Below are 27,366 nucleotides of genomic sequence, written 5' to 3' on the forward strand. Positions count from 1 at the left end.
GGGATCCTGCAGGATGGGGAATTTTCCGCTTTAGCTGTAAATCGCCTGTTGACATCGTTGAGGGCTGGTGGAAGGTGTTGCCTGAAGACAACCGCTGTGCGTGGGGCTGGTTTTCCTGCTGACATCAATCTAGGGTGGTTGAGAGGATGAGAAAGACAGAATAAAAATAAAAAATAAAATAAAAAAAAAATAAAAACCAAAACAACAAAAACCCAAACAAAAAAACCCCAAAACCCCAAAAACCCAAAACCAAACTATTAGAAAATATGATCCAGTGAAATTTAAGAGTTAAGAACAGGCTTTTTTCCCCCCCTTCTTTCCCAGCTGGTGTAACTAGTTCAGCTGACACCTGGTACAGCTATTCTGAGCCTCCAGGGTTTCCACTTTAATAATTTACATCTCCTCTCGCCACCCCTTAGTGAGACTTAACCTCTCTCTGTCCCCCCTGGCTCCAGAAACACTGCCTGAGCCGTGGGGTCAGGGTTGGAGTGAATAAAACTTGGTTGGGTTGAGCTGGGAGATCGTTGGGTCTCTATCTGCCCGTCCCAGCATCCCTCTGCAGCCCCAAATCCCCAGGATTTTGGGGAAGCCCGTCCTTGCATGTGAAGTCACGTGGGATGCTAAATCCTGCTGATCCCCTGCTTTGGCAGAAAGGGGAAATTTTTAGAGGCTTTGAAGCAGAAATTGATGGTTTCTGAAAGGAGGCGGGCCAAGGATGGGGGTGTCCCCCGGGATCAGCAGCTTTCGGAGATGGCTCATTGTTCAGCTGCTCCGTCAGCCCTATGAGAAGTGCCCCAAATACCCCCACTGATCTGCTCTTGCTGAGGGAAGCACTTTTTATCATCAGCCCTCAGGGAAGAGGGAGACTTTGCCTTGAGGGAGAGCAGAAAACCCACAAGTTACCCCGGGGACACTGTAGGGCCATCAGATGAGCGCTCAGGATGGGGTTAAAATCTCCCTGTGTGCACGCAGCTGGAGAGAGCTGCGAATTCAGGCAGTAAACCCACCCCAGAAACACTGAAGAAAATAGTTAGGAGAGGTTTCTTCCTTTTCTTTTTTTCTTTTTTTTTGAAAAAAAACCCAACAAACGGATTTTTTCTAAGCTGGGTTTGTGAAAGCGCTGTCACTGCAATTTAAAGCTGCTGCCTTGAATTTTCCACCTCCACCATCACTCCTGTCCTGCAGCGACAGACACCTGCAAAGCCTCTTCTCTTAAACAGTTTTCAGCATCTTTTCACCAGCAACTCAAAACCCTGTTAATTTTTGATAATCGTGGTTGGGAGCAGAAATGTAACCAGGTGGGGTCTCTGAGGCACAGGGTGTTGTGTGCGGGTGTTACCAGGTTACTAGGCTGCTTCACAGCAATTTTATTTTATTTAAGTTCACCTATCTAAAACTGGCAGCCTTTGGGGAAGATGTCCTGTGGGTTTTTTATTTTAAAGGAAACCATAATTTTTAAGCTATAGTTTTTCTTCCTGCAGTGGGATGTTTATATTCCTCCACATGACTGCATGTTGAAAGCAGACCCGTGAGGGGAAAAGGAAGAAAATTTGTTGTCTTTGGCTTTAATTAGCCTTTAATTAGCAAATTAAGGCGTGGTTTTGTTCTTTGAGGTAAATAAAGCATGTATCTTGCACTTCCGATTCTTGTTGCAATTTTTTTTTCTCTTCCTACTCTTACATCATTTGGTGACTTTCATCAACTGCAGGCTGAGGAATCAAGCAGTTAGGCAGAATTTCAGCATGTTTTGGTACCTGGAAGCCTAGCTCCTGTTCTTGCAGAGCAAAAACTTAAATCCAAGTATCTTCTCCTGGGTTAGATGTGGAAAGCAGAGTGAGCACCTGATGCTTTTTGCATAAAACACCTAAATCTCATGGGGTTGGGGTTTTTCTTCCTGGGAAAAGACCTGTCCCATGACTGCTCTGACAACACTGGAGTAACACGCAGGGGTTTTGCCTCTCTAAGTGCAGCTACTCGTGTGTTCATCCTCACTCCGAGGCGCTTCCCCCCGACCTGAGGATGCTCTCTTGGCTGCAGGATTGCATCTCCATGGCCAACATCTCCTGGTACGGAGGGGTGAGCATCTGCGCCCAGCGCTGGCCGCTCAATGGTGCCGAGAGCCCCGCACAGCCCTTCATTAGCAGCGACTTCGGCAAAAACCCCGCCGGCATCCCATTATTTTTATGTTTCGCAGATGCAAAGGGCTATGCAGGCTGTTTGCAAAATGACTTATTTTCATATTGTGGATGAGGCATTGATGGTAAATTGCATGAGAAATTAGTTCATTTTCAAAGAAAAAACAGTTTCACATGCTGAGGTGGTGATGGGCTCTTACTCAGCCATCTGCAAAACCCAAGTGGTGAAAATAGCTCCTGTTCTAACCACTTCTTAGTCCATCCAGGATCATACCTTTCCTGGTGGGCAGTTTCCATACCAGAAGAGTTTCATAACCCATCACATCAGCTTTACCACCTCCTAAGATGAAAAAGTGTCCCTGGGAGACCTTTGGGGAGTCAGCAAGTGGTGGGAGGTTGAGGAGGAAACCAAACTCTAGGAGCAAGCAGACTCAGACCAAAAATCCCCCTTGGCTAGATGAGCTCGACACCATTTTTCAAGCCAAAGCTCATCATGAAGGTCCAGATCTGACCCTGTTTGGACACCAGAAACAGTCTCCCATGCTGGGCTGCTTGATGACATGACCCCTTGCACCACCAAGTAAACCCAAGACATAGAAACACTACTGAAAAAAAAAAAAAAAAAAAAAAAAAAAGTGGGGAAAATAATGTTTTCCTCTGGAAGATGGATAAAGCTGCTGTCAGGAATGACAGCCGCTTGGCGTAAAACACAAGCACAAATGAAAGCCAGGAGGAGAAATCCTCCCTGCAGGCCATGTCCCCCGGGCCACCCACATCACAAGGAGGTTGGTGCTTTGGGTTTGGGGGACCATGTGGCCGGGGCTGAAGGGGTGGCTGGGCTACCCCTGCTGGCCTCGTGGGTTTTGGTGAGCGTGTTCCCACCAGGGTCGGTGTTGCTATATGAGAAGCAGCAGCAAGACGATGGCTACAGCCCAGAGTGTGGCTGTGCTGCCATCAAGGTGGACCACCCAACTGTGGTCCTCATGAGAGCAAGCCAGAAGGAAAGCTTTGAATAGGGGATTTGGGGAGGAGGAGGAAGATTGGGGTTGCCAAAGTCAGCAGGGCAGGCACAGTGCATGGGAGTGGTATGGGGGAGTGCTGATTTCCCTCCAACGGAGATGCCGAGTTGTTGGAGAAACCCATATCTGACCACAGCGGCGGCCAAGACAGACAGGCGTCGGAGCATTTTGGGTCCTGCAAGCCATCTAAAGACATTGGGTTTGTGCTTGTTTCCCCCAGAGCCAGTCACCTCCCATTCTTTGTCCAGATGAGCCCACTGCACTCGGACTGGAGCCACGCGGGGTTGAAGGGGCTTATTCCCTCCGTGCTGCACAACAGCTTCTTAGGCTGCAACTTCTTCATCCCCGATGCAGTAGGTAATAATTTCTTTTCTGCCTTTTCCCCTATTTCTGGCTTTGCTGCAGAGGGTTTTGCAGCAGTTGCTCAGGCAAGAGGAGCTCGGGAGGTGTGTTTGCACCACCTGGCTTAGTTGGGCTGTAGGAAGGCTCGAAGCACTTTGTTCCCGGTACCCAATTTTCTGCTGCGCTGACTTCGATTGTTGAATGTTACTAGGGAATCGGCTGAGGAACTGAAAACAAAAAAACATGTTGTAAATTTTAATAGGCAGCCCCAGAAGCAGGCAGGTCTCTGGGGATTCGCAGAGAGCTGCCTCGACTGCAGGCGGTGGGCAGCCTGCCACCTCCCGCGGCTTTGCTGGAGCTAAAACCCACCCGGCAAAGGCAAGGAGGGAACACACAGCCAGGAAACTGCACACCCAGGCTCCAGGGTGGGAACTAGATGTTCCTAAAACACCAGCAGCCCTGCTCCAAGTTTGCATTTCTGCTCAAAAGCACAATGGCTTGAGAAATCCTGAAATAAAAATGTTATAAAAGTTTAGAAACAATCCTTTGATTGGGGCCAAGCAGCTCATTTTTCCTCTCGTCTTGGAGGTGACCAGGTTATTTGTGTTTAAAACATGCCCCAAACAGGCAGAGGCTGCAGGTGAAGTGTCAGACTGTAAAGACAGCCCTGAAAAATGGGGTTGTTGGGCAATTTTTCAATTTGGCCTCTATTTTCTTTAGAAAACAAGGCTGAGGCAATCACAGCATACCGGTTCCCTTCCCAAAGAGACGCTGAACCCATTGGTCGTGGCATTTGGTGCTGGGGTTGTGGCCCATCGGGTTGGGTCACCGCAGCTCGGGGCCACTCCGAATGGGAAAATCCTCTGGAGAAAATGGGGCTTTGGCTGGTCTGGGTGAGCCCTTGGCATTGGGGTTCTTGTGCCATCTCTGGGGGAAGCTGGGCCAGATTTTGAGCAGTGGCTCCTAAGGACACTCCAGCCCCAAGGGCTTCATTTTCCTTTCCCTGTCCCATCCCATCCTCTCCTGTCCTTCCTAAGCCCCTCTCTAGTATTTCAGAGGGGAACTGGAATCCCCTTCTACTACATGTTTCTGATTAATTAGTTAGCAATAATCTGCTTCTCCACCACTTTTCACTATGAATTTGAAGGGATGCTCGCCGAGGAGAGCAACTCCAGTGCAGGTAAGCCCGTACTGGGGGGTTTTCGCGGCAAAAGGGACTGGAAAGTAGCTTTTTTGGGGGGGGACTTTTGAATCTTTTTGGAGACAGAAAGGCGGCTAGCCGGCTCTAAGGAGACTGGCAAGCCGGTGGGCGGGCAGCTGAGGAGGCGTGGGCTGTGGGCTGAGCCCAGGGCCGGTGGCGCCTGTTTCGAGCGAGGTGTAAACACACCAACAGTCACTCGCCAAGGAGAGCAACTCACACCCACCCCTCGGTAACGAGCTGGGAGGGCTTCCTAGTTAGCGTGGGCGGAACCAGCACCACCCACCGTTAATTCGGAGAGAAGAACCCTGTGGGAGGGCAGCGACCAGGTCGCTGCCCACCGAGCTCAGGGTGATCAGACAGTACCTGTAAACCACTGGTTAATAGTACTTGTCAACGACCGGTAGCCTGAGCCATGGTCTCCACTCGCCTCAAAAGCACCACCAGCAAGAACGTGGCGACCCAGACGGAGCAACCACGCAAACATGCAGCAGTCCAAGTCCCAGGCTGCAGGGAGTGCCTGAGCCTGTCAGTGCTGTTGGAGGGCCGCAGTGACAGCGCCTGTGTGCGCTGTGACCAGCTGGATGACCTGCTCAGCCTGGTGGCAGAACTCAAAGAAGAGGTCGAGAGATTAAGAAGTATTAGGGAATGTGAAAGGGAGATTGATTGGTGGAGTTCCACCTTGGCACCCATGAATCAACAGGAGCAAATAGAGACTCCAGGCAAGGCAGGTGATCCCTCACCCTCATGCTACCAGGCAGAAGGAGGGGACTTAAGAGATGAGGGAGACTGGAAACAGGTCCCTGCTCAGGGAGGCAAGAAAATTCTCTCCCAACCTCCCTCACCCTCCATGGTGCCTCTTCACAATAGATTTGGGGTCCTGGAACTTTTGAATGAAGACATGGAGGAAGAGAATGAGACAAACAATGAGGAAGATCAAGGACCACCAAGGCCAGGTCACTCTAGAAAAGGTATTAAAACCATCTCTGAAAGGAACCCCAGAAGAGTCATTGTAGTGGGGGACTCCACTCTGAAGGGTGTCGAAGGCCCCATATGCAGACCAGACCCACATCATAGGGAAGTCTGCTGCCTCCCTGGGGCCCGCATCAAGGACCTCACAAGAAGACTCCCCTCTCTAGTTAAACCCAAGGACTATTACCCTCTTCTGGTTTTTCAGGTAGGTAGTGATGACATTAGCAGGAGAAGTATTAAATTAATGAAGAGAGATTTCAGGACCTTGGGGAAACTGATCAAGGGGTCGGGGGCACAGGTTGTGTTCTCCTCCATCCCTCCAGTTGGGGGGATGGATGAGGATGAACACTGAAGAACACAACAGATGAACTCGTGGCTTCAAGACTGGTGTCACCATCAGGGCTTTGGTTTTTACGATCATGGGTTGGTATACAGGGCACCAGACCTCTGGGCCTTACATGGGATACACTTGTCCCAGAAGGGGAAGAGGATCTTGGGGCAGGAGTTAGCTGGGCTCATTGACAGAGCTTTAAACTAAATTTGAAGGGGGAAGGGGGCAAAACACCAGCCCATCTGAAGTGCATGTATACCAATGCACGCAGCATGAGTAACAAACAGGAGGAGCTTGAAGCCGTGATGAAACAGGAAAATTATGATGTTGTGGCTATCACAGAAACATGGTGGGGTGCCTCCCATGACTGGAGCGTGCCAGTTGATGGCTACAAGCTCTTTAGAAGGGATAGACAAGGTAGGAGAGGCGGTGGGGTAGCAATGCATGTTAGGGACTGTTATGATTGCCTCGAATACAAATGCAGTGAAGACAGGATGGAATGTCTTTGTGTTAGAATCAGGGGGAAGGCCAACAGGGCAGATGTTGTAGTAGGAGTCTACTATAGGCCACCCACGCAGGACAGAGAGGTGGATGAAATATTCTATAGGCACTTGGGTGAAATCTCACGGTCGATTGCCCTTGTTCTTGTGGGGGACTTGAACTTCCCAGACATCTGCTGGAAATACAACACAGCAGAGCGGGACCAGTCCCGAAGATTCCTGGAATGTGTAGGGGACAACTTCCTAACACAGCTGGTAAGAGAACCAACCAGAGAAGGTGCCCTGCTAGATCTCCTCCTTGTGAACAGAGATGGACTGGTGGATGATGTGGCAGTTGGAGGACAACTAGGGCACAGCGATCATGAAATAATAGAGTTCTCTATTCTTAGGGAGGCCAGGAAAGGGCTAAGCAGGACTGACATCCTGGACTTCCAAAGAGCTGATTTTGTCTTGTTTAGGCACCTGCTTGACAGGATCCCTTGGGAGACGGTCCTGAAGGGTATAGGGGTCCAGGAAGGCTGGGCGCTCCTTAAGAAGGAAGTGTTAATGGCTCAGGAGCAGGCAGTCCCCAGGTGCTCTAAGAGGAGCAGGCGGCAGAGAAGACCACCCTGGCTGAACAGGGAGCTTTGGCTGCAACTCAAGGAGAAAAGGAGAGTTTACAGCCTTTGGAGGAAGGGGCTAGCCACTCACAGTGATTACAAAGATGCTGTGAGGCTATGCAGGGCAGAAATCAGGAGGTCCAAAGCCCAGCTGGAAATTAATCTAGCTTCAGCAATCAAAGATAACAAGAAATGTTTCTATAAGTATGTCAATAGCAAAAGAAAGACCAGGGAGAGTCTCCATCCCCTGCTAGATGCTGAAGGAAACTTGGTAACAAGTGATGAGGGGAAGGCTGAGGTCCTTAATGCCTTCTTTGCCTCAGTCTTTAATAACAAGACTAGTTGTGTTGAGGGAACCCAGCCCCCTCAGCCAGATGATAGAGACTGGGAGAACGACCCCCCCGCAATCCAGGAGAGAGTCAGTGACCTGCTACACCACATAGACACACACAAGTCTATGGGACCAGATGGGATACACCCAAGGGTGCTGAAAGAGCTGGCTGGGGTGCTCGCCAAGCCGCTTTCCATCATTTACCAGCAGTCCTGGCTGACCGGGGAAGTCCCGACAGATTGGAAACTGGCCAATGTAACGCCCATCTATAAGAAGGGTCGGAAGGATGATCCAGGAAATTACAGGCCTGTCAGCTTGACTTCGATACCTGGGAAGCTGATGGAGCAGCTCATCCAGAGTACCATCTTAGAACATATGCGGGACAACCAGGGGATCAGGCCCAGTCAGCATGGGTTTATGAAAGGCAGGTCCTGCTTGACAAACCTGATCTCCTTCTACGACAAAGTAACCTACTTATTGGATGAGGGAAAGGCTGTGGATGTAGTTTACCTTGACTTTAGCAAGGCCTTTGACACTGTTTCCCACAACATTCTTCTGGCGAAACTGGCTGCTCGAGGCTTAGATGATCGCACACTTTGCTGGGTAAAAAACTGGCTGGATGGCCGGGCCCAGAGAGTTGTGGTGAACAGAGTTAAATCCGGTTGGAGGCCGGTCACGAGTGGTGTCCCCCAGGGCTCGGTTTTGGGGCCACTCCTGTTCAACATCTTTATTGATGACCTAGACGAGGGGATCAAATGCACCCTCAGTAAGTTTGCAGACGACACCAAGCTGGGTGGGAGTGTTCTGCTTGAGGGTAGGGAGGCTCTTCAGAGAGATCTGGACAGGCTGGAGCGATGGGCTAAGGCCAACTGTATGAAGTTCAATAAGGCCAAATGCCGGGTGCTGCACTTGGGTCACAACAACCCCCAGCAGCGCTACAGGCTTGGGGAGGAGTGGCTGGAGAGCTGCCAGTCAGAGAGGGACCTGGGGGTGTTGATTGACAGCCGGCTGAACATGAGCCAGCAGTGTGCCCAGATGGCCAAGAAGGCCAATGGCATCCTGGGCTGTATCAGAAATAGTGTGGCCAGCAGGGACAGGGAAGTGATCTTACCCCTGTACTCGGCACTGGTGAGGCCGCACCTCGATTACTGTGTTCAGTTTTGGGCCCCTCACTACAAAAAGGACATTGAATTACTCGAGCGTGTCCAGAGAAGGGCAACGAAGCTGATGAAGGGTCTTGAGCACAGGTCATATGAGGAGCGGCTGAGGGAACTGGGTTTTTTAGTCTGGAGAAGAGGAGGCTGAGGGGAGACCTCATCGCCCTCTACAACTACCTGAAAGGAGGTTGCAGGGAGCTGGGGATGAGTCTCTTTAACCAAGTAACAAGTGATAGGACAAGAGGGCATGGCCTCAAGTTGCGCCAGGGAAGGTTTAGACTAGATGTCAGGAAGTATTTCTTTACAGAACGGGTTATTAGGCAGTGGAATGGATTGCCCAGGGAGGTGGTGGAATCCCCATCCCTGGAGGTGTTTAAGAGTAGGGTCGATATAGCGCTGAGAGATATGGTGTAGATGGGAACTGGCAGTGCTAGGTTAATGGTTGGACTAGATGATCTTCAAGGTCCTTTCCAACCTAGTTGATTCTGTGATTCTGTGATTCTGTGAAATTACAGGAGTATTTTCCCATGATGCTTCATCTTTGTACATCAAAGTGGCAGGAAAATCCAGCATTTTCCCAATGTTTTGCTTTGCATGAGACAAATCCCTTTTTACAACGTTCTGCTAAAATTCAGAAACTCCTGAGACATCCTCCCCAGCACATCTGGTCTTAAAAGGGCCAGGGGTAGATGTCTGATCCACATTTGCTGATGACACTCAAGGAATAAAAACACAGGTGGGGAGGATTCAGCTCCTCTGGCAATGGGGTGAGGTGTCCTGCCCGCACAGAGTGCGGGTCATGTGGGACTCGTCCCACCGTGAGATGCCCCCAGGCAGCTTCACTCAGCTCCTTGTCCCCGGCAGGAGGGAGCCTGGCCGGTGACATCCCAGAGGACCCGGAGCTGTACGTGCAGTGGCTGCAGATCGTGATGTTCCTCCCCGTGATGGCCTTTGGCACACCGCCCTGGCTCTGCTGCAACGCCTGTGTACGTGCCCCCATTCCCCACAGAGGAGGACACTGTCCCTCGTATGACAAACACTTCCAAAAGCCATTAAGGTCCCTACTGGGGAAAGCTGAGGCTAAAAATCATTGTCGTCTTCTTGCTACCCCCAAAATCCTGCGCTCTGCCCCAGCACCCAGATCGCTGTATGCATTCAGCAGTACTTTTGCTGCAAAATTAACGTGAGTTTTTTGTGGCTTTAAACTTCATGGCTCTGCAACCATGGGGCTGGTATCTGCAATGCCTGTAGAAGTGACGGTAATGGTCATGTGTATCTCCTTCCCTTTTGCTGCTGGAGTTGTTTAATTATGGTTTGATCAAATAGTTAATGTCTACAGTAGGGCGAAACCTGCAGATTCACATTCAAGATCTGTTTAAACAGTTGGGGGCATTTTTCCCAGGGATGTCCCCTTTAGGGCAATAAAAGGGGAGAGCGTGTCTTAAGACTGGGGACACAGGGGGAAACGTCATTAAATGTCTTTGCCAGCAACAAAAGAGCTTTTGTTAGACACGAACACCCTGGTGGATATCACCTGCCAGCGGCTGTCCCTGGCTTTTGCACCTAAATGGGAATAAATCCGCTGTATCAGCCCTGTTTGCACCTTGTTAGCTGTCATTACTTGATCAGGACATTGCAATTTGGTAATCTCTCTTCCCAAGGGAATATATATATATATTTTTTTTTTTTCCTTCTGCTGGCTTTGCTGTTTATTGGATGAAGGACTTGTCATGGGTTTCTTTTTCTTCCCCCACCCTGCAGGTCCTGAACCTCACCCGGCAATGCATACAGAGGCACCAGGATTTCGTTGTGCCACTCCTCCTAAAATACAGCGAGGAATGGCTCAGTTCCAGGTACTCCACCTTCCGGCTGGTGTGGTGGCTCAGCCCCATGGATCCAACCACTTTCACCGTAAAGGATGAATTTCTCATTGGAGATGAGGTAGGAAATGCGGGGACTGAATGTACCCCCCAAGGGTAACTGGGGGCAATAAGGTGACCCCTGTGCTCGCCTGTCCACCCCTCTGCATCCTGTGCTCGTACAGAGGTGATGTGAAACCAAAGGGCTGAGGGGACCCTGCTGGCTCCACCAGGTTTGTCATTTATTCAAAATGAAAAGTCTATGAGACTTGTTTGTTTGTTTGTTTGTTTAATATCAGGGTATTTTTCAGTCCTTTCTGCCAGAAGACATCTCCTGACGATCACCACTGCTCCTTTCTCCCCTCTTTTTGGGCTGTTAATTCCGTTACATGGAGTTCCAGCCCGCAATAAGCAAGTAGCAGCACAAGTTAGGTGCATGCTCTCAAGCTCTCTGTGGCACATTTAAGATGGATGGATGCTTTTATCCGTTTTTCTAGTAGAGATTTAAACACAGCTGGTATCTGCTTCCCCAGAGTTTTCCTCTGCTGCTTCAGATTTCAGTGGTTTCATGCTGCAAATACTCCTTGCAGGTCTGGTGTTTTCACACTTTTGGGCGTGGCATGTAGTGGGGAGTTTCTCCCTGCAGATGTGTCCTTCTCATCTTACTGCAGCTCACAAAGTCATTTAACACACAGAAGGCATGATGTTTGATGTGATGGATTGTCCTTTAAATCTAAAAGATCTTGGAAAGGCAAGTCAGGCCTTCTGAAGAAGACTTCTCTTAAAGAAAGCTCTGCCTCATCCTCCCATTTTTGTAAGGAGACATTTTATTTCGTGCAGTGGCGTCACTTCATCTTTGTCCCTCCTGCTCTGCCTGGGTGCAGGATCCCAACAGTTCAAGATTTTGGCAGTTTCTACAGGTTTTTCTTTTCATTAAAGGCATAATCCTCAGGTCATATTATTGCACCCATTTTTCAGCAACATGTCAGTCTGTCTTTACAGGGGGATGCTGCTAATCATGGGGACATCATCTCCCTGGAAAAAGAAATCTCAAACCCAGAAGCAAAGCTCAACAGGAGTTTGTTTCTTGATTTAATAGAAAAGCAGCTTGTGCTGCAGAGTTCTCTTTTCAGGCCCTGCCTGCAGCCTCCAACAGACATTGCAATAACTGATTTCCAAGCTTGACTTTCTGGCCACAAATCCTGTGGATCCAATTCAAAGTTGTTTTTTTCAAAGGAAAGTTACTTTCGAAGGAGATTACTTTCAAAGAAGCAGCAGAAAAGCATTCTAGCAGAGAGCTCAGATAATCCAGCGGGAAGGTTTTAAAACACAAATCCTTGGCACAGATGACTTTGAGAGCAGTGCTGTGCAAGCACAGAGGCTGGAGGAGGCCGAGGCATTTCTGCTGTCCCCGTGGGCTGTAGAGCACACACTGGGGCAGGAGCAGTGGCATTAGTTATACCTGTGAGCAAGCTAAAGCCTAGTTCCTGCCCCCAAAAGCTCTCGAACTGAAAATCCCTGATGCCGTTGAATCAGCCAGGGCAGAAATGTGGCCTGCGTTAGTGAGGTGAGATGCCCAGTAAAATACCGCAAACTTGTGGAGAAAACAAAAGGTGGGAGCAGCTTTAGCCTTCTCTTCCAGGAGGTGCAAAGCTCTGGCTTGGCTGAAAGCTCCTAAACTATGGTAAAATGTGGTGTCTGCTCCATAAACTTGTCAAGGCCAAGCATTTCTGATAAAACATGATGTGAATCTGGCAAAAAGCTCACCTGATTTTTTTAATTACTTGTTGCTTTTTTTTTTTCCAAAAGAGCATGAGCCTGTGGCAGGAGAGCCCAGACAGGGGATGTTTTAACTTCCAAGCTGGTTTTTGGAAGCTGTAAGAATAGAAATGCACTCCAAAACTGGCTTTGGTGCAATTTGGAGTGTCGTTAATAATAAACTATGGAAAATACACAGGGTAGTTCTGTCCCGGTGTGGTCTGAGGCAGGACTAAGCATTAGGACGCTGGGATAAAGCTTTGGGGCATCATCCCTCAGTGCAAGCAGTGGCTGTGGGGTGCTGATCAACACGGCTTTGTGCTATGGCTGAAGCCCTTCCGCTTCTGAGTTGCACCCCAAGCTTTTCTGGGGGTAACTCTGGGCTGGAAGGGATAGCCCTGCTTTGAAATCTGACTTTCAAGCTGGGATTTGTACACTCATTTCTTCCAGATCTCGTTCACCCGGATCTCTTGGCAGCGCACGTTCAACCTGAATCAGGCTGAATGATGTATCTGTCAAATTAGCAGGAGTGCTCAATAATCTCTTCTGTCAAATGTTTGCTGACTACAGAGGGAGACAAATACCTGCTCCCTTTGAGCAGACAGGACAGTGATGCCTTTGGGTTTCTGCGAGTGCTTTTGGGATGCTGTGGTGTGGGACTGCAGTGGTCAGGGTGGTTTTGATCCCTGACCAAAGGTCTCGAAACTGTATTTAACACTGCACAGCCATATTCCAGCACTGCTTGTGAGCCAATTTCCACTACTGGGGAAGGGAATTGGACCTGACTGCTGCTGAATCCTTCCAACAGAGCATGTTGAAATGTAACAGCAAAGAGACAAGTTGCACTGATTTGGCAAAAAAAAAAAAAATACTGGTGTGTGCTGGTTTGTAGCTGTGATGCAGCATCGCTGCTTGTCAGTGCCATCTGCCTGGCGAAAGCGGATGCTGCAAGAGGCCGGGAAGCCAGGTCTTGCTGTCAAATATATTTATAAAGGCCAGGAGGGTCCAAAAGTGCCCCCCAAAGTGTGCCAACACTGTGATGTCTCCCTGGGATGATGGTGCCATGCAGTTCAAGGAGTGTCACGAAGTGGTGCAGGGATGAGTTGACCAGGACCTCCAAAAATGGGATTTAAGGACTGATCCATAAATTTCATACCCAGTTTTCACTATTTAGGAAAAACAAATTTCTGATGGTTTTTTTTCTGTTCAGGTTTTCCAAATTATGAGCTGGATTGACTCGAGGGGCTGCTGCAGGCAGGGATGATCCCAGTCCCATGTAACCAAAGGCCAGTGCATCATCTTTTCTCATCATCTTTGTGGTTGCTTGCTTCTCCCTTCAGCCTCATGGTTTGCTGGGTGCAGGTAGCAGCATGTCCTGGCTAATCCTCCCTGAGCTAAATTTCTTTATTTTCTTTTTTTCACCGCAGGTCCTGGTTGTCCCAATAACAGAAAAAGGGCAAACATGGTGACATATCTACCTACCTGGAGAAGGGCACCTATGGATGGACATCAACACTGTCCGCATCTTTGACGGAGGCACCGTGCTCAGGAATTACTCTGCCAGCCTTGCAGAGGTCCCAGTTCTTGTAAAGACTTCCTAAACCCCCAGACTGCCACAGCTCTGGGACAGTTGACCTCTTTCAGAGCAACACTGGCCAAATGTGGTCACTCTGCCTTGAGACTACTTCAGCCTCTTTGCACTTTTCCAAGAACCCCTTTTTAAATTATTATTTCCACAGAAAACGTTTGAATCATTTATTATTTGCTGTTATTATAAGAAGGCGGAAATGCAGCTGTGGCACAAACATCCCTCCACACAGAATGTTGACCTCTATCATTCCAGGGCTGTCCCAGTGAAGTGTGTGTGTGTGTGTGTGTGTGTGTGTTTAGGTGGGCACACCAGCATTTCCTGGTCCCTGGCATCACGCTCAGAGGTGCTTCCCCAGCCAGAGAGTGGATTTTCCAGAACAGGAGACAAAGGAACATCAGCTTATACCAGCGGGGAGGTTTTGCAGTTAAAGAAATAAGTATAGACAAGGAAAACACACCATGACAACTTTATTCATGTGTATGGGCATCCCACTTGCGCAGCGGTACCTGCTTCTCACATCTGATGCAGGGAAGTCCTGGGTAGCAAGAGCCTGACTTTGAGGCTAATTGGAAAATTAGATGAATGAGGCTGGGGACACCGGGGTCCCAGGACCTCTCCATCCATGCTGGGGCCCTGACCTGCCCCCGGGAGGTACCCAGGTCCCCCCGGGGGCGCAAGACAGCCCCGCAGCGGCCTGATGTTGCTCTGGTGCTGTCACTCGCTGCCACCATCTTCAGAACCACCAAGCACAGGGATTTGCCTGGGGGGGCCCTGCCACCCTGGCCCCAAGTAGCCCCCCTGGCCCCGAGCAGCCCCGTTCCTCTCGGTGCTGGAGGGTGCTGAGCCAGGCGGTTCCAGGAGCCCAAGGCCAAGGAAATGGCCGCTGTCGCTCATGGCACACAGTCTGGCACCCACACAGAGACATGTGGGGCAGTGTCACGTGCATCATAGGGACATCTCTGTGAGATCACAGCCCCGTGGGCGGGGACACCTCTGTGAGGTCACAGCCCCACAGTGGGGACACCTCTATGAGGTCACAGCCCCGCAGCCCCGCATCACACCCACACGGCGGTGGCCCCCAGTATAACAAAGAGCCGCCCAGGGCAGAAGCTCCACAGCTTTAGGTACACTGCTGCACACCGGCTGGGGCTGCCACTGTGACGAGGCCAGGAACTGCTTTCCTGCCTTCCCAGCTCCTGCCTGCACATGTCGCAGAGCTCAGTCACTGCCCTGCCCCAAGGAGGGCAGCGGTTTGACCAGGTGTTTGAGAAACGAGAAAAAGTAGAGGAGTCTTAGGTGCAAGGTATCTTGTTTGGACTTTTAGTCAGCCCTGATGTGCGCAGGCTGTTGGACTAGATGGGCATTGTAGGCCCTTTCCAACGGCATGATTTGATTCAATTTGATTCGATTCTGTTTGATTTGATTCGATTCAATTTGATTTGATTCTGGATCTGCCTGGCAACTGAGAGAAAACTCCCTGAAGGTTTTGGCCTGCGTGCAGCCAAGGCACATAAGCGCCCCTGATCATCAGCTCTCCTCTGTGCAGAGATGCTCCAGTCTAGTCCCTTTGTCATAACTGTGGCCCTGTGTTGGACTCTCCAGTATGTCCACGTCTCTCCTGTACTGGGCAGCCCAGCGCTGGACACAGTACACTTGCCAAATGGGGCTTTTTTTTCCCACTTTGGTTCCCAAGAGCCCTGAGATGTCACCAGAGAGTCACTGTGACTCTGTTACATCACCCCCGTGGAGGCGTGGGGCAGTCCCGAAGGGCCACAGTGTGGGAGGTCACAGCTGTCTACAGGTGGGGGGACCGGACCGGACCCCCATCCTGTGGGCTCGCTGCTGAGGGCGCATAGAGGATCTGCCAGAGGGGGATGTCAGTCCCGACCTGCCGCACCCCCACCCTCGTGCCGCCATCACGGCGAGGCCAGGAACCGCTTTCCTGCCTTCCCAGCTCCTGCCTGCTCATGGCCGAGAGGTCACTGCCCTGCCCACAGAGCAGGAGCACACAGAGATGCCCCCGGTGTCACTCATCTGCCCCAAGACAGTCCCTGGCGTTGGTGGCACCACCGGCACAGCCCCCGGGCAGAGCAGACGCCTCTTCAGCAGTACTGCTGCTTCCTGCAGGTCACAAGTTTTGTCTGTCTCTCGTTTGCAGTGCAAGATAGCATTGGAGGAGGAGAAGGACTTGGCAGAACAGGGCGCATCGTCCCCTGCTGCAAACACCAGCCAGGCACCCCAAGCCGCACTGCTGGATACCCCTGAGGACCCAAACGGCTTCGTCGTCCTGGAGAGCACCGGCTACGCGGCCTGCAGGAGCTCATGCAGACACTGCTTCTGTTTGTCCTGCATAGAGGAATGGGCCCGCAACCAAATCATCTGCCCCAACTGCGGCCATGTCTTCCACCACATCTTCCCCCAGCTGAGCCACAAAGTGCATGACATCACACCTGGTGACAGTCCAGGGAGATCTCGCCGTCGCTCTGCACAGAGGAGGAAGCAGCGGCGACGTGGCTCTTATGGCAGAGACCATGGTAGTGACCATGCCAGGGCCCCCGACAGGAGCCAAAGTAGGTCCCAGAGGTGGCACCACCATGGCCACAGACAGACCCAGCACGCCCAGGGCTACGACTCCTCCAGAAACAGGAACCGAGTTCACTGGGCGCACCCATGGGGCCCCCGCAGACAACAGCAGTGGAGGGAGGACAGGGAGCACCCCCGTGCCTGGGACAGCCACCGGAGCAGGTCCCCCAGGCAAGGCTGGGAAGTCCCCATGGGGCACTCGGGCACCATGGTCCATGATTCCTCAGCAAGGTGGAGGTGGAGGAGCAGGAGCAGGAGCAGGAGTAGGATTAGGAGAAGGGACCCTCAGAGCCAAGCTCCAAGCTGCAGCGGCTTCTCCAGGAGTACCCGTTCCCGACGCAGGTCCCGCAGCACCCGGGGCCGAGAGCAGCGGGAGCATCGAAGAATGGACTGGGAAGGGGGCCAAGCTCTGAGCCACAACCAGCAAATGGCAGCTTATTCTGGGAGAAGAGCCCAACATCAGCAGGGAGGCCGTGACTACTACAGACAATGGCAAGTGGTAAGGAGCCGGTCCCGGCACAGGTCCCACAGCACTGCCGGGCACAGGGGCTGGTAGCACACCCTGGCAAGAAGGGACACACAGCGCTGACCCCCTGACCAACAACTGCTGGGGGAGCACAACAAGCCCGGGGACACAGAAGGCCCTCGAGGGGGTGGTTGTGCGACATGTGGACGGTGGCAGTGGCACAGTCACCCCACTGCTCCTGCTGAGGAATGCCACCCGTGGCACAAAGCCCTCCCGTCATCCCCTCCTGGGGCAAATCATGGCCTATGCTCGAGCAGGGGCAGCCGGAGCAAGGTGCCCAGGGCCGCAGCCAGCCAGGCGTGGGTCAGCTCTCAGGACGGAACCTGCAGAACTCCTCTGGGCAACCTGTTCCAGGGCTTCGTCTTGCTCCAAATAAACACGAGTTTTGCACCGCACTTGATGGGGCCTTGAGCTGAGCAGGTCTGTATTGCGGGAGGATATCAGACCTGCACAACTCTGTGAGAGTTATAACAAGCAAAGCCATTTATTTTTCCAATAGTACATACTTATGCTCTCGCCAAAGCTCTTCATAATCAGCAAATCAGCAATTAGACAGTTATCAACCTTTTCTCCTATCAGCATCAGACCACTCTAACATGCACTGTGCAGACCAGTCACCTGCTCATTCACACGCTGTTCATGTGGCGGTAACTTCTCACAGTTCAGCACTTTCCCACAGCTCAGTGTTGCAGCTGTCTGTTGTTTTTCCCTGCCATCTTTCCCCAAGGCCTGTTTCTCATCAAAGCCTAGCTGTTGATTCAGAGGCTGTGCAGGGTTGACAGGCCGATGCCTCCCACAGGTCTGGGGAAGGGCCTGTAGTGGGCTCACAGCACCCCGCAGCCTGGCGCTGCTGCAGCCTAGCGAACTGCCTCCTCAGGAAATGGCTGTCTAAAAGACACTCACCTTCAAGGCCCGGTGCGCCATTACGGTTCACTTTGGAGCTGTTGTTCTGCTCACACCGCCACAAATCTCAGCTGGGACAAAGCCTGACAGGAGTTGCAGTCCCCGGGCTGCCACGCCCCGCTGGCTGCAGCTGGCATAAAATTACAATTCCCAGCATGCCGTGCACACTGTGGTGGCCCCTCAGAGAGGTGGCAGAGCGGGCGTGGTGCACCCTGGTCCATGTAGTTGCAGTGTCGCATCGGGCGGGTGGCAGCGGCGGGGGGAGACTCCATTTCCCAGCAGGCCTGGTGGCGGCGGGGGTGAAGTCGGTCAGCGCCAAGATGGGAGTCGATAAGGAGCTGCTGGAGCTGGACCTGTACAGCCTGTTGGGGGTCGGCAAGAAGGCATCGGAGAAGGAGGTTAGGGCCTGTAAGGAACTGTGTTAGACTTTGTTTGTCTCAACATTGCTGTTGCACCACCACCATTTCCTGGCCTCGGCACCCTGTTGCCATGGAGGAGTACGTTCTGAAGGAGACAAAGGGTCCCAGACAAAACCACGACATCCGCCCGAAGCTAAATCGGGGTGCGGGAGATGTGTGGGCTGGGATGACCAGCACCTGGGCATCTGCGCATGGAGGACCACGGGACCAGGAGCCCCATGATCAGGATGAGACGTGCAGGCTGGCACGAAATGGGCAGAGGCTTTTGGAAAAGGTCGAGGGGGATGGGACAATAAAAGGACTGCGTACTCCTCCCTCGGGGGCACTTTCTTCAACACCTGTTACTTGGAGCCGGGACCTCAGCGGAGCTTGGAGCACCATCACCTGCACCGAGCCTGAGCCAACAGAACATCACTGGATCCCTGGTGGTGGTGGTAATTAGCTGCATATCTACTGTTTTCCTTGCTTAGGGATTCTGACTTTCCTCTTGTTTTCCTCTCTGTCCTATCACTATTACTAATTGTTATAACAAATAAAGTAAACAAGGTTGTACGGCATCTGACCTTGTTTGTGTCTTAATTTCACTCCTGGGATCGTTTAAGAACCCTTCCCGATATCGGATCGGGACAGGGACGCAGGCCGGGAACCCTCACGGAGCCGCCGAGGGGCTTGGACCAGGGCCTCTCTCTTCCCTCCCCTGCCTGCCCCTCAGTACCGGGGGCTGTCAGCGAGGGCAGAAGGCGGCTCAGTCATGGGGCTGCGTTTGCTGCTCTGTGGGTATTGAGTTGAGTGGTTGCTCCACATGCTGTTTTAATAGGACATCGCTGCCGCAGGCTGCTGCGTGGTCGGCTGGGGCTGTTAGTAAGTGGGAAAGTCCCTTTTTTCTGATGTTGGCTTTGCTGCATGCAACTTACCCTTCCATTTTCTCCTCTTGAGCCTGGGAGGTGGGACTTTGGAGGAGGATGAAATCAGTTGGAGCGAGCTGCAAAATGTGTCTCGGACAATATTTCTCTTTGTTTGTTTATGTGCCTTCAAAAGGAAAGCTCCTCGTGTGTTTACCAAAAATCCAGTTGTTAGAGGTTGGTCTAAGTACTGCACGTTTCCATAAGTCCTCTTGTTAGTTTTGTGGGTTGGAAATGACATGTTTCCTTTTTTAATTTAATTGGTAAGTCAATAATAAACACAAGATTTGAGCAACTGAACAGGGAAAGTGACTTTTTCAGGGGAACTAAGGTGCTGAGTACCATTGCTGCCCCCATAATATGGACCCCCAGGACCCTTGGGGTGACACGGGTGACCAGACCCAGCTGGCTCTGGCGTGAGTGCTCGTTCAGGGGCTTTCCTACCCTCCAAGGCTCGGCTCATGCTGACTCCAAAAGGCAGTTTACCGCCACAGAAAAGGGATGTTTCCACTGTGACTCCTCAGCTTGCAACCCTGCTGCTGTTTGTTCTGGAGGTAGCACATCACCAAAGCACTGAGGAGTTCAGGAGAAAGACGTTGGGCCAACTGCAACATTTCAGTGCCATCCTGAAGGCCCCGGCCACCCACCACCTAGGACCGGGTACGATATGCGAGACCAGGATCCCCACGAGATCTGGTGTATGGCTCTGCTCCTTGCCACAGGAGCAGCTGCCCCAAGTGACGTGGGTGGAACTCACCTCAGAGGGGGTGGCAGGAGGCTGAGGGCATCCCTGCCTGTATGTGGGCATGATGATGTCACCATGGCCACTGTGACCCGCCAACAGTGTCCCTGCTCATATATGGGGGTGCCAATGTCACCATGGCCGCTGTGACCCGCGGGGACAAGCCTATAAAAAGGATCGCTGGGCTCAGGCCATGTGTCAGTGCGACCTGGGAGGTGAGGAGAGGGCAGGGGAGGGATGGGGCTTGTGGGGGGGGCTGCCGAGGGAGGAGGGGGGGTCCCACACCTCGGGGCACTGGGGCTGTGCTGAGAGCTGACCCGCGCCACTCTTCTCAGAGTCAGCCGAGGAGCATCTTGGAGAGACACCTCAGTGCTGGGACAGGGACAGGGACAGGGACGCTCCCAACAATCGCTGTGGACATGTCCATGTCTGAGAGGAAACAGGAGTCCCCCGACTTGATGGAGGAGGGTGAGAGCAAAGTTTCCCTCCCACAGCACAGCAGAGGGGCTGTCAGGGCGGTCAGCGTGGGGCCGAGTGCTGTGGCAGGGGGAGGCAGTGCCTGCGATGCCCCTTCCTCACCACGGCCCCCAGCCCTTCCCCTCAGCCCCTCAGGGACGGAGCAGGCCCCTGGGGACAATCCCTCAGGGATGCTTCCCACGGCCCCGCAGAGCTGCTCATTCCCACCAGCATTTGCTCTCTCCCCTCCAGTGTGTGTGCTGTGCGGCCGGGCAGCGGCGGACCTGGATCTCTGTGGGCACAAAAACGATCTGGAAGGGCTCTGTGCCCATCTGTTTTGCCTGGTGAGTGCGCTGGGGCTCCCTCCAGCTCGCCAACAGGCACTCCTGTCCATGCTCTCCTCATATCACAGAATCACAGAATCATTCAGGTTGGAAAAGACCCTTGGGATCATAGAGTCCAACCATCAGCCCGACTCTACAAAGTTCTCCCCTACACCGTATACCCCAACATCTCATCCAAAAGACCTTTAAATACATCCAGGGATGGGGACTCCACCACCTCCCTGGGCAGCCTATTCCACTGTCTGACCACTCTTTCTCTGAAAAAGTTTTTCTAATGTCCAGTCTGAACCTCCCCTGTTACAGTTTAAAGCTGTTCCCTCTTGTTCTGTCACTACCTGTGAGAAGAGACCAACACCAACCTCTCTACAATGTCCTTTCAGGTAGTTGTAGAGAGTGATGAGGTCTCCCCTCACCCTTCTCCTCCTCACATTAACAATCCCAGCTCCCTCAATCTCTCCTCACAGGATTAGTTCTTCAGGCCCTTCACCAGCTTCGTTGCCCTCCTCTGCACTCGCTCCAGCACCTCGAGATCTCTCTCATATTGAGGAGCCCAAAACTGGACACAATACTCCAGGTGTGGCCTCACCAGTGCAGAGCACAGGGGGACTATCACATGCCTACTCCTGCTGGTCACACTATTTCTAATACAAGCCAGGATGCCGTTGGCTTTCATGGCCACCCCGGCACACTGCCGGCTCATGTTCAGCTGCTTGTCAATTAGAACCCCCAGATCCTTCTCTTCCAGACAGCTCCAGCCACACCTCCCCAAGCCTGTAGCCATGCAGGGGGTTATTTGTGGCCCAAGTGCAGGACCTGGCACTTGTCCTTGTTGAAGCTCATCCCGTTAATGTTGGCCACCGATCCAATCCATCCACGTCTCTCTGTAGAGCCTCCCTATCCCATGCTTCCGCTTAACTTGGTGCCATCTGTGAATTTACTGATGATACACTCTATGTCCTTATCAAGATCATCAATACAGATGTTGAACAGAAATGGTCCCAACACCGAGCCCTGAGGAACACCACTTGTGACCGGCCGCCAGCTGGATTGAGCTCCACTGACTGTGGCAACTGAGGCACAGACTCTCGAAGAAATCCAGAAAGAGTTTATTGTTACAACAGTACATACTTATGCTCTCAGATGCTGTCAGTAAAGCTCTTACTTCATAGTTAACAAATAAGCAATTAGACAGCTATCAACCTTTTCTCCTATAAGCATAGGGCCACTCTTAACACACGCTGTGCAGGCCAATCACCCCCTCGTTCACGCGCTTTTCTCGCGGTAGCATCTTCTCGCAGTTCAGTACTTTTCCACAGTTTAGTGGTGCAGCTGTCCGTTGTTTTTCCCTGCCACCTTGGCATAGCTCAACAGCCTCTTATCTTTCTTCCAAGGCCTGTTTTTCATCAAAGCCTAGCACTTTCTCACAGGCTGTGCAAGGCTGACAGGCCGATGCCTCCCACATCTCCCTTTTCTTTGTTTTGCAGCTGCACCTGCAAGACTTGTTTCAAGACTTTATCAATTAAGGGTTAAGCAAAGTTGAAAAAACACAGCATACTTAAAATAGTTTCACAGAAGGCTAGAAACAATACAGCAGTTACAGTTACTAGTTAAAAAGAGTAGGCGAAGTTCATTACCCATAATTAAGGGATATGACTAAATACTACAAAAGTAAACAATAAGGAAAATACAGAATAACACACTTACTTAAAGGGGTACTAACATTCAGATCCGCAATTGCTGGGGAACCCTGGATGCAGCGAGAATTTACAGTGCCCTTCCTCGCAAACCGGAAATCCTATGTGATGCGTCCATCCGTAGGTGAGGCATCCAACATCGCTGCAAGCAGGTCCAGCCTCATTTATCTAAATCAGCAGGCCAAAATAACTGGCAATTTTCTTTGAGCGGAAACATCTGATCTCATCCTCCTGTTGGGTTCCACCCAGAGCCTGGCCACCATTCAGGGGGGGAAACCAAGGGAGTTTCTAATAAGGTTAAACACTTGAGTTCTTAATATTGCTAAACAAAGGAAGTTGAATACACACATTCTTACAGCATTTCATCCTCATTAATAACTACATTTTGTGTAAGCTACATCTTTCACTAGTGACTAGTAAGCCTATATATTTCATTACGGAATTGCAATTACTGTTAGCATTTTCTCTTAAAAGAGTTGGCAACTCTAGTGTGATTAAGGACAGAGATAGTGCATTTTGTCCTATTGCAGCAGCAAGCATTACCCATACATTCTGCTTAAATGATAAGTTGAAGAGATCGCGAACTGTTGGCACAGGGGCATCCACAGCACCCACAGCTGGCTCCTGAGTGTCCACCAAAGGCTGCCTCTCACGCCTCAGGTATGGTTGCACACACCTTGCCGGTAACCACCGGGGACCTGTGGAGACACAAGCATAACCTCTTCCCCAGGTTATTAAAGGATATGGTCCTTCCCAGTTAGCACTGTCCAGGTTTTTTGCTAACACTTGAGCCTTGCCCTGGACTTCTTGGTGATCTGGTATCTGTCTCACAGGTGCCAGGGGAAATGTTTAAAAAGTTCATGACATATAATGCCTTATTTAGCCTTTCGTGAGGTGTAGATTGATACCCTCCATGTCCCCCTTTTTTGTTGTTGTAATAGACACTTTAACGTGCCATGCGTACGCTCCATAATGGCCTGTCCGGTCGGTGAGTGGGGAATGCTGGTCAGATGCTTGACTCCCCACTGTTGAAAGAAAGGAAAAAAAGAAACAGAAACATAAGCAGGTCCATTGTCTGTCTTAATCTGTCGTGGCATGCCCAAGGAAGCAAATGCAGCTAAAATGTGTCTTCACACATCGCGTGCTTTTTCACGTGTATGGCAGGACGCAGACACTGCTCCAGAAAAGGTATCAACAGACACATGTACACATTTTAATGCTCCAAATGCAGTGAAGTGAGTGACGTCATATTGCCATAATTCTAAAGAGGCAAGTCCCCGAGGGTTGACACCACTAGCTGTTGAAGAGAGGGAGTCCTTCTGGCACTCAGGGCAAGTGGCAGTGATGTCTTTAGCCTGATGCCTTGATAAAGAAAACTGTTTTTGTATTGCTCTGGTGTTTTGGTGGAAAAATGCATGTGAAAGCTGAGCTTGCTCAAAGACATTAGGTACCACCTGTGCCACCAGAGTCAATGCATCTGCTCGTCAATTGCCTTCAACCAAAAGTCCAGGTAGTGCAGTATGCGCTTGAATATGCACAATAAAATAAGAAGTCTTGCGGTTATTTAATAATCATAAAAGGGTGTACATTAATGTATATAGCAGTGGATTATTAACGTCCTTCAGACATGAATTCTCTATACTCTGTACAAGATTGGCAACATAAGCAGAATCAGTAACAATGTTAATTGGGGTATCCCAGCGTTGAAATACATGGACTACTTGTCCCGATCCGATATCTGGGAGGGTTCTTAAACGATCCCAGGAGTGAAATTAAGACACAAACGAGGTCAGATGCCGTACAACATTGTGAAGTTTATTTGCTGTAACAACTAGTAATAACTGATGACAGTGATAGGACAGAGAGGAAAAGAAAGAGAAAAGTCAGAATCCCTAAGCAAGAAAATGGTAAAGGTGCAGCTAATTACCGCCACCACCAGTGATCCAGCGATGTTCCGTTGGTTTGGGTTCCTCCAAGATCCAAGCTCCGCTGAGGTCCCGGTTCCAAGTAACAGGTGTCAAAGAAAGAGCACACCGAGGGAGGAGTACGCAGTCCTTTTATTGTCCCAGTCCCCACGATTTCTTCAAAGAGTCTGCCCATTTCCACGGAGCTCACTGTAATATGTGCCGCCCCGTGGTCCTCCATGTGCGCATGCCCAGGTGTTCATGGTGGTTGTGCTGGCAGGGGGTCGACCTGCAGTGCCTTCAGCCTTTGCATGTCTTCCTTGCCCCGCACCCAGCTCGCGTGCAGGTACAGCTTGTCAGGCACTGCCAAGGCTGTCGTTGTTCTAGCCTTGAGCGGATGTCGTGGTTTCATCTGGGACTCTGCGTCTCCTCCAAAGCATACTCCTTCAGAGCAACAGGATGCTGAGGCCAGGAAGTGGTGGTTGCGGAGCAGCGATGTTGAGACAAACAATGTCTAACACAGTTCCTTACAGTACTGCAGCTAGCTCAACGATCTGTGGTGATCCCGGGGATTGAGTAATGCCTGCCAAATTTGAGTACGTGGGTCTTGCCATACTATGACTGACTTTCTTGTTTTTCCAGATCCATCAGTAAACACAGTCAAGGCTTGCAACGGTATGTCGCTGCACTTTGGCATGGCATATAATAAAAAATTTTGCTGTAATATTTTATGTGACAGACTGTGTACTAAAAGCTGTCCGGGGTAGTCACAGATCACTGTCTGGAATTCTAAAGACACTGGTATTAGCCATGTAACATGTGCATAGTAACTGGAACAATGATACACACAGGCTCCTGACCAGCAAGTAATAGTAGGCGCTGCCTACCTTTCATGATCAGTTTGGCAAACATTTCTGGATGAGTAGTGACCGTCTTGTGCATTTGGTGTGACAAAAAAATCCGTTCAGTAATAACAAGAGGGTCACTAAGTGTTTCATCCCATTGAAACAGCAGAGCATAGGGCTGCCCTGAAGGATTAAATAATATCAGTTGATATCGACGGCTGGACACACATTGCGATGCTTGTCTTTCTGAGATGGCGTTAGCTACCCGGTGGAGACCTTGTTTCACTTTCTCTGTAAGTACTGTGGGTGATGTCAGTGAAGGATCTCCTCGCAAAATATCAAACAAGCTATGCTGATCATCATTAGTTAGACTCAACAATGGCCGTATCCAATTTATAGCTCCGAACAGTTTCTGTAAATCATTTAAAGCCTTAACATCAGTTTTAATTTAACCTGTTGCGGGGCAATAGTCTGGTCACAAATTCTCCACCCCAGGTACTGCCACTGTGATGATCGCTGTACCTTTTCAGGTGCTATTTGCAACCCCATTTGAGATACTGAGTCTTTGGTTAAAGCAAGAGCCTTTTCCATCATCTCCTGTGTTTCTGCTGTTATAAGGAGGTCATCCATATAATGATATATAACAGCCTGGGGGACCTGCATTCTAACAGGGCTCAAAGCCTTTGCAACAAACCACTGACACATCGTGGGACTCTTTTTCATGCCTTGTGGCAAAACAACCCAGTGGTACCGTCTTGCAGGTTCACTAACATTAATACTGAGAACAGAAAAGGCAAATTTAGGTGCATCATCTGGATGCAAGGGAATGGTAAAAAAACAATCCTTTAGATCAATTATTACAAGATGCCAGTTTCGGGGAATCATTGTTGGGGAGGGCATTCCTGGCTGTAACGTACACATATCCTCCATGGCATCATTAATGCGTTGGAGATCTTGTAAAAGTCACCATTTATCACTTTTCTTTAAAATAACAAACACCGGGGAGTTCCAAGGACTGGTGGTAGGTACGATATGTCCTGCACTTAACTGTTCCTGAACTAAATCATTAAGGTGGTGCAACTTTTCCATTGGCAAGGGCCGCTTACCCACCTGCACAGGTGATTGTGTTTTCCAGGTTAGTTTCAGGGTGGGTTTAGGGGTGGGTTGCGTTGCAGTGGCGATTAAGACAAATTTGATCCAATTTGAGTTCCCCATCGAGCCATACAGTCACGACCCCATGATGTAGTAGGGGTTTCTAATATAAATGGACGAATAGTTGCTACCCAGTTTACTGGGCCCCTTACATGAATGAGACCTTTGCTTTGAAATGTTACAGCAATTCAAGACAGCAATTAACACAGAATTTCTGCATCCTGCTAGAGGAGATATTTCACCTATGACACTTAAAACACTTAGCCCGAACAAACAGGCAGCACCAGTGACCCAGCAGGCAGGCACTAGGGCGCTCTGTCAGAGAACTCCGCACTCCGCAGCTGCAGCTGGGATGCGTCTCACACATGCAGAACAGTCACACAACCACACAAAGAGGCCCCTCACACTTATTACTCACACAACATAAAATGACAAACACTACAAACATCAAAACACCATTAAGAACATATAAAGCCATTGCTTATTGATTATGTGGTGTTGGCAGACAAGGGACGCCGCATCCCCGTGTCAGCACCTTCTGTAAAAACTGCTGCTTTTGGCATTGGGGTGGGCAGGTGGGCCGAGAGCGCGGTGCCGGGCTTGGCCGCCTGCAGTCGCTCTGCAGCGGTGCGGGGGCTCAGGGAGGCCCCAGGCCGCCGCCACCAACTCCGCGCTTGCAGGTGCGGGGGTGCGAATGCTGAGTACAGAGATCCACACACCCGGTTTTCCAGATAGAATACTGTGCCGGCGTTAGTACCGTTTTTAAAAGTGCCAGCCAATCCCACGGGACCAACTGATACCCATGAGCGATTGCCTCCACTATACCTGTTGTAAATGAGTTTTGAGGCCCGTCCTCATTAACACTTTTCTGTCGTTCTTTAATAACAGAAAAATGCAGTCCTTCCCAACGTGGCTGATGTCCTGACTCATAAACTACAGGAGCAACAATCTTTCTCGCCATGTCCATATCCCCTTGCACCAAGGCTTCTTGCCTCACTTTTACCCACCGATCATCCCCAGCTAAGGGAGGACACAGGCCAGAGTCTCTTTTAGGATTTACAGCACCAGGGTCTGAAAGATTATCACAGTCTACAGGGTCAGCAT

At 50.7% G+C, this 27,366-nt stretch overlaps 1 pseudogene; it reads left to right on the forward strand.

Annotated features, from left to right (window-relative positions):
- The first annotated feature begins 2,695 nt into the window (after positions 1-2,695).
- LOC141927781 (SITS-binding protein-like) lies at positions 2,696-13,802 on the forward strand (annotated as a pseudogene).
- The last annotated feature ends 13,564 nt before the right edge of the window (positions 13,803-27,366 follow it).

The sequence above is a fragment of the Strix aluco genome, chromosome 10, assembly GCF_031877795.1.
Source record: "Strix aluco isolate bStrAlu1 chromosome 10, bStrAlu1.hap1, whole genome shotgun sequence".
In the NCBI taxonomy this organism is placed as follows: domain Eukaryota; kingdom Metazoa; phylum Chordata; class Aves; order Strigiformes; family Strigidae; genus Strix; species Strix aluco.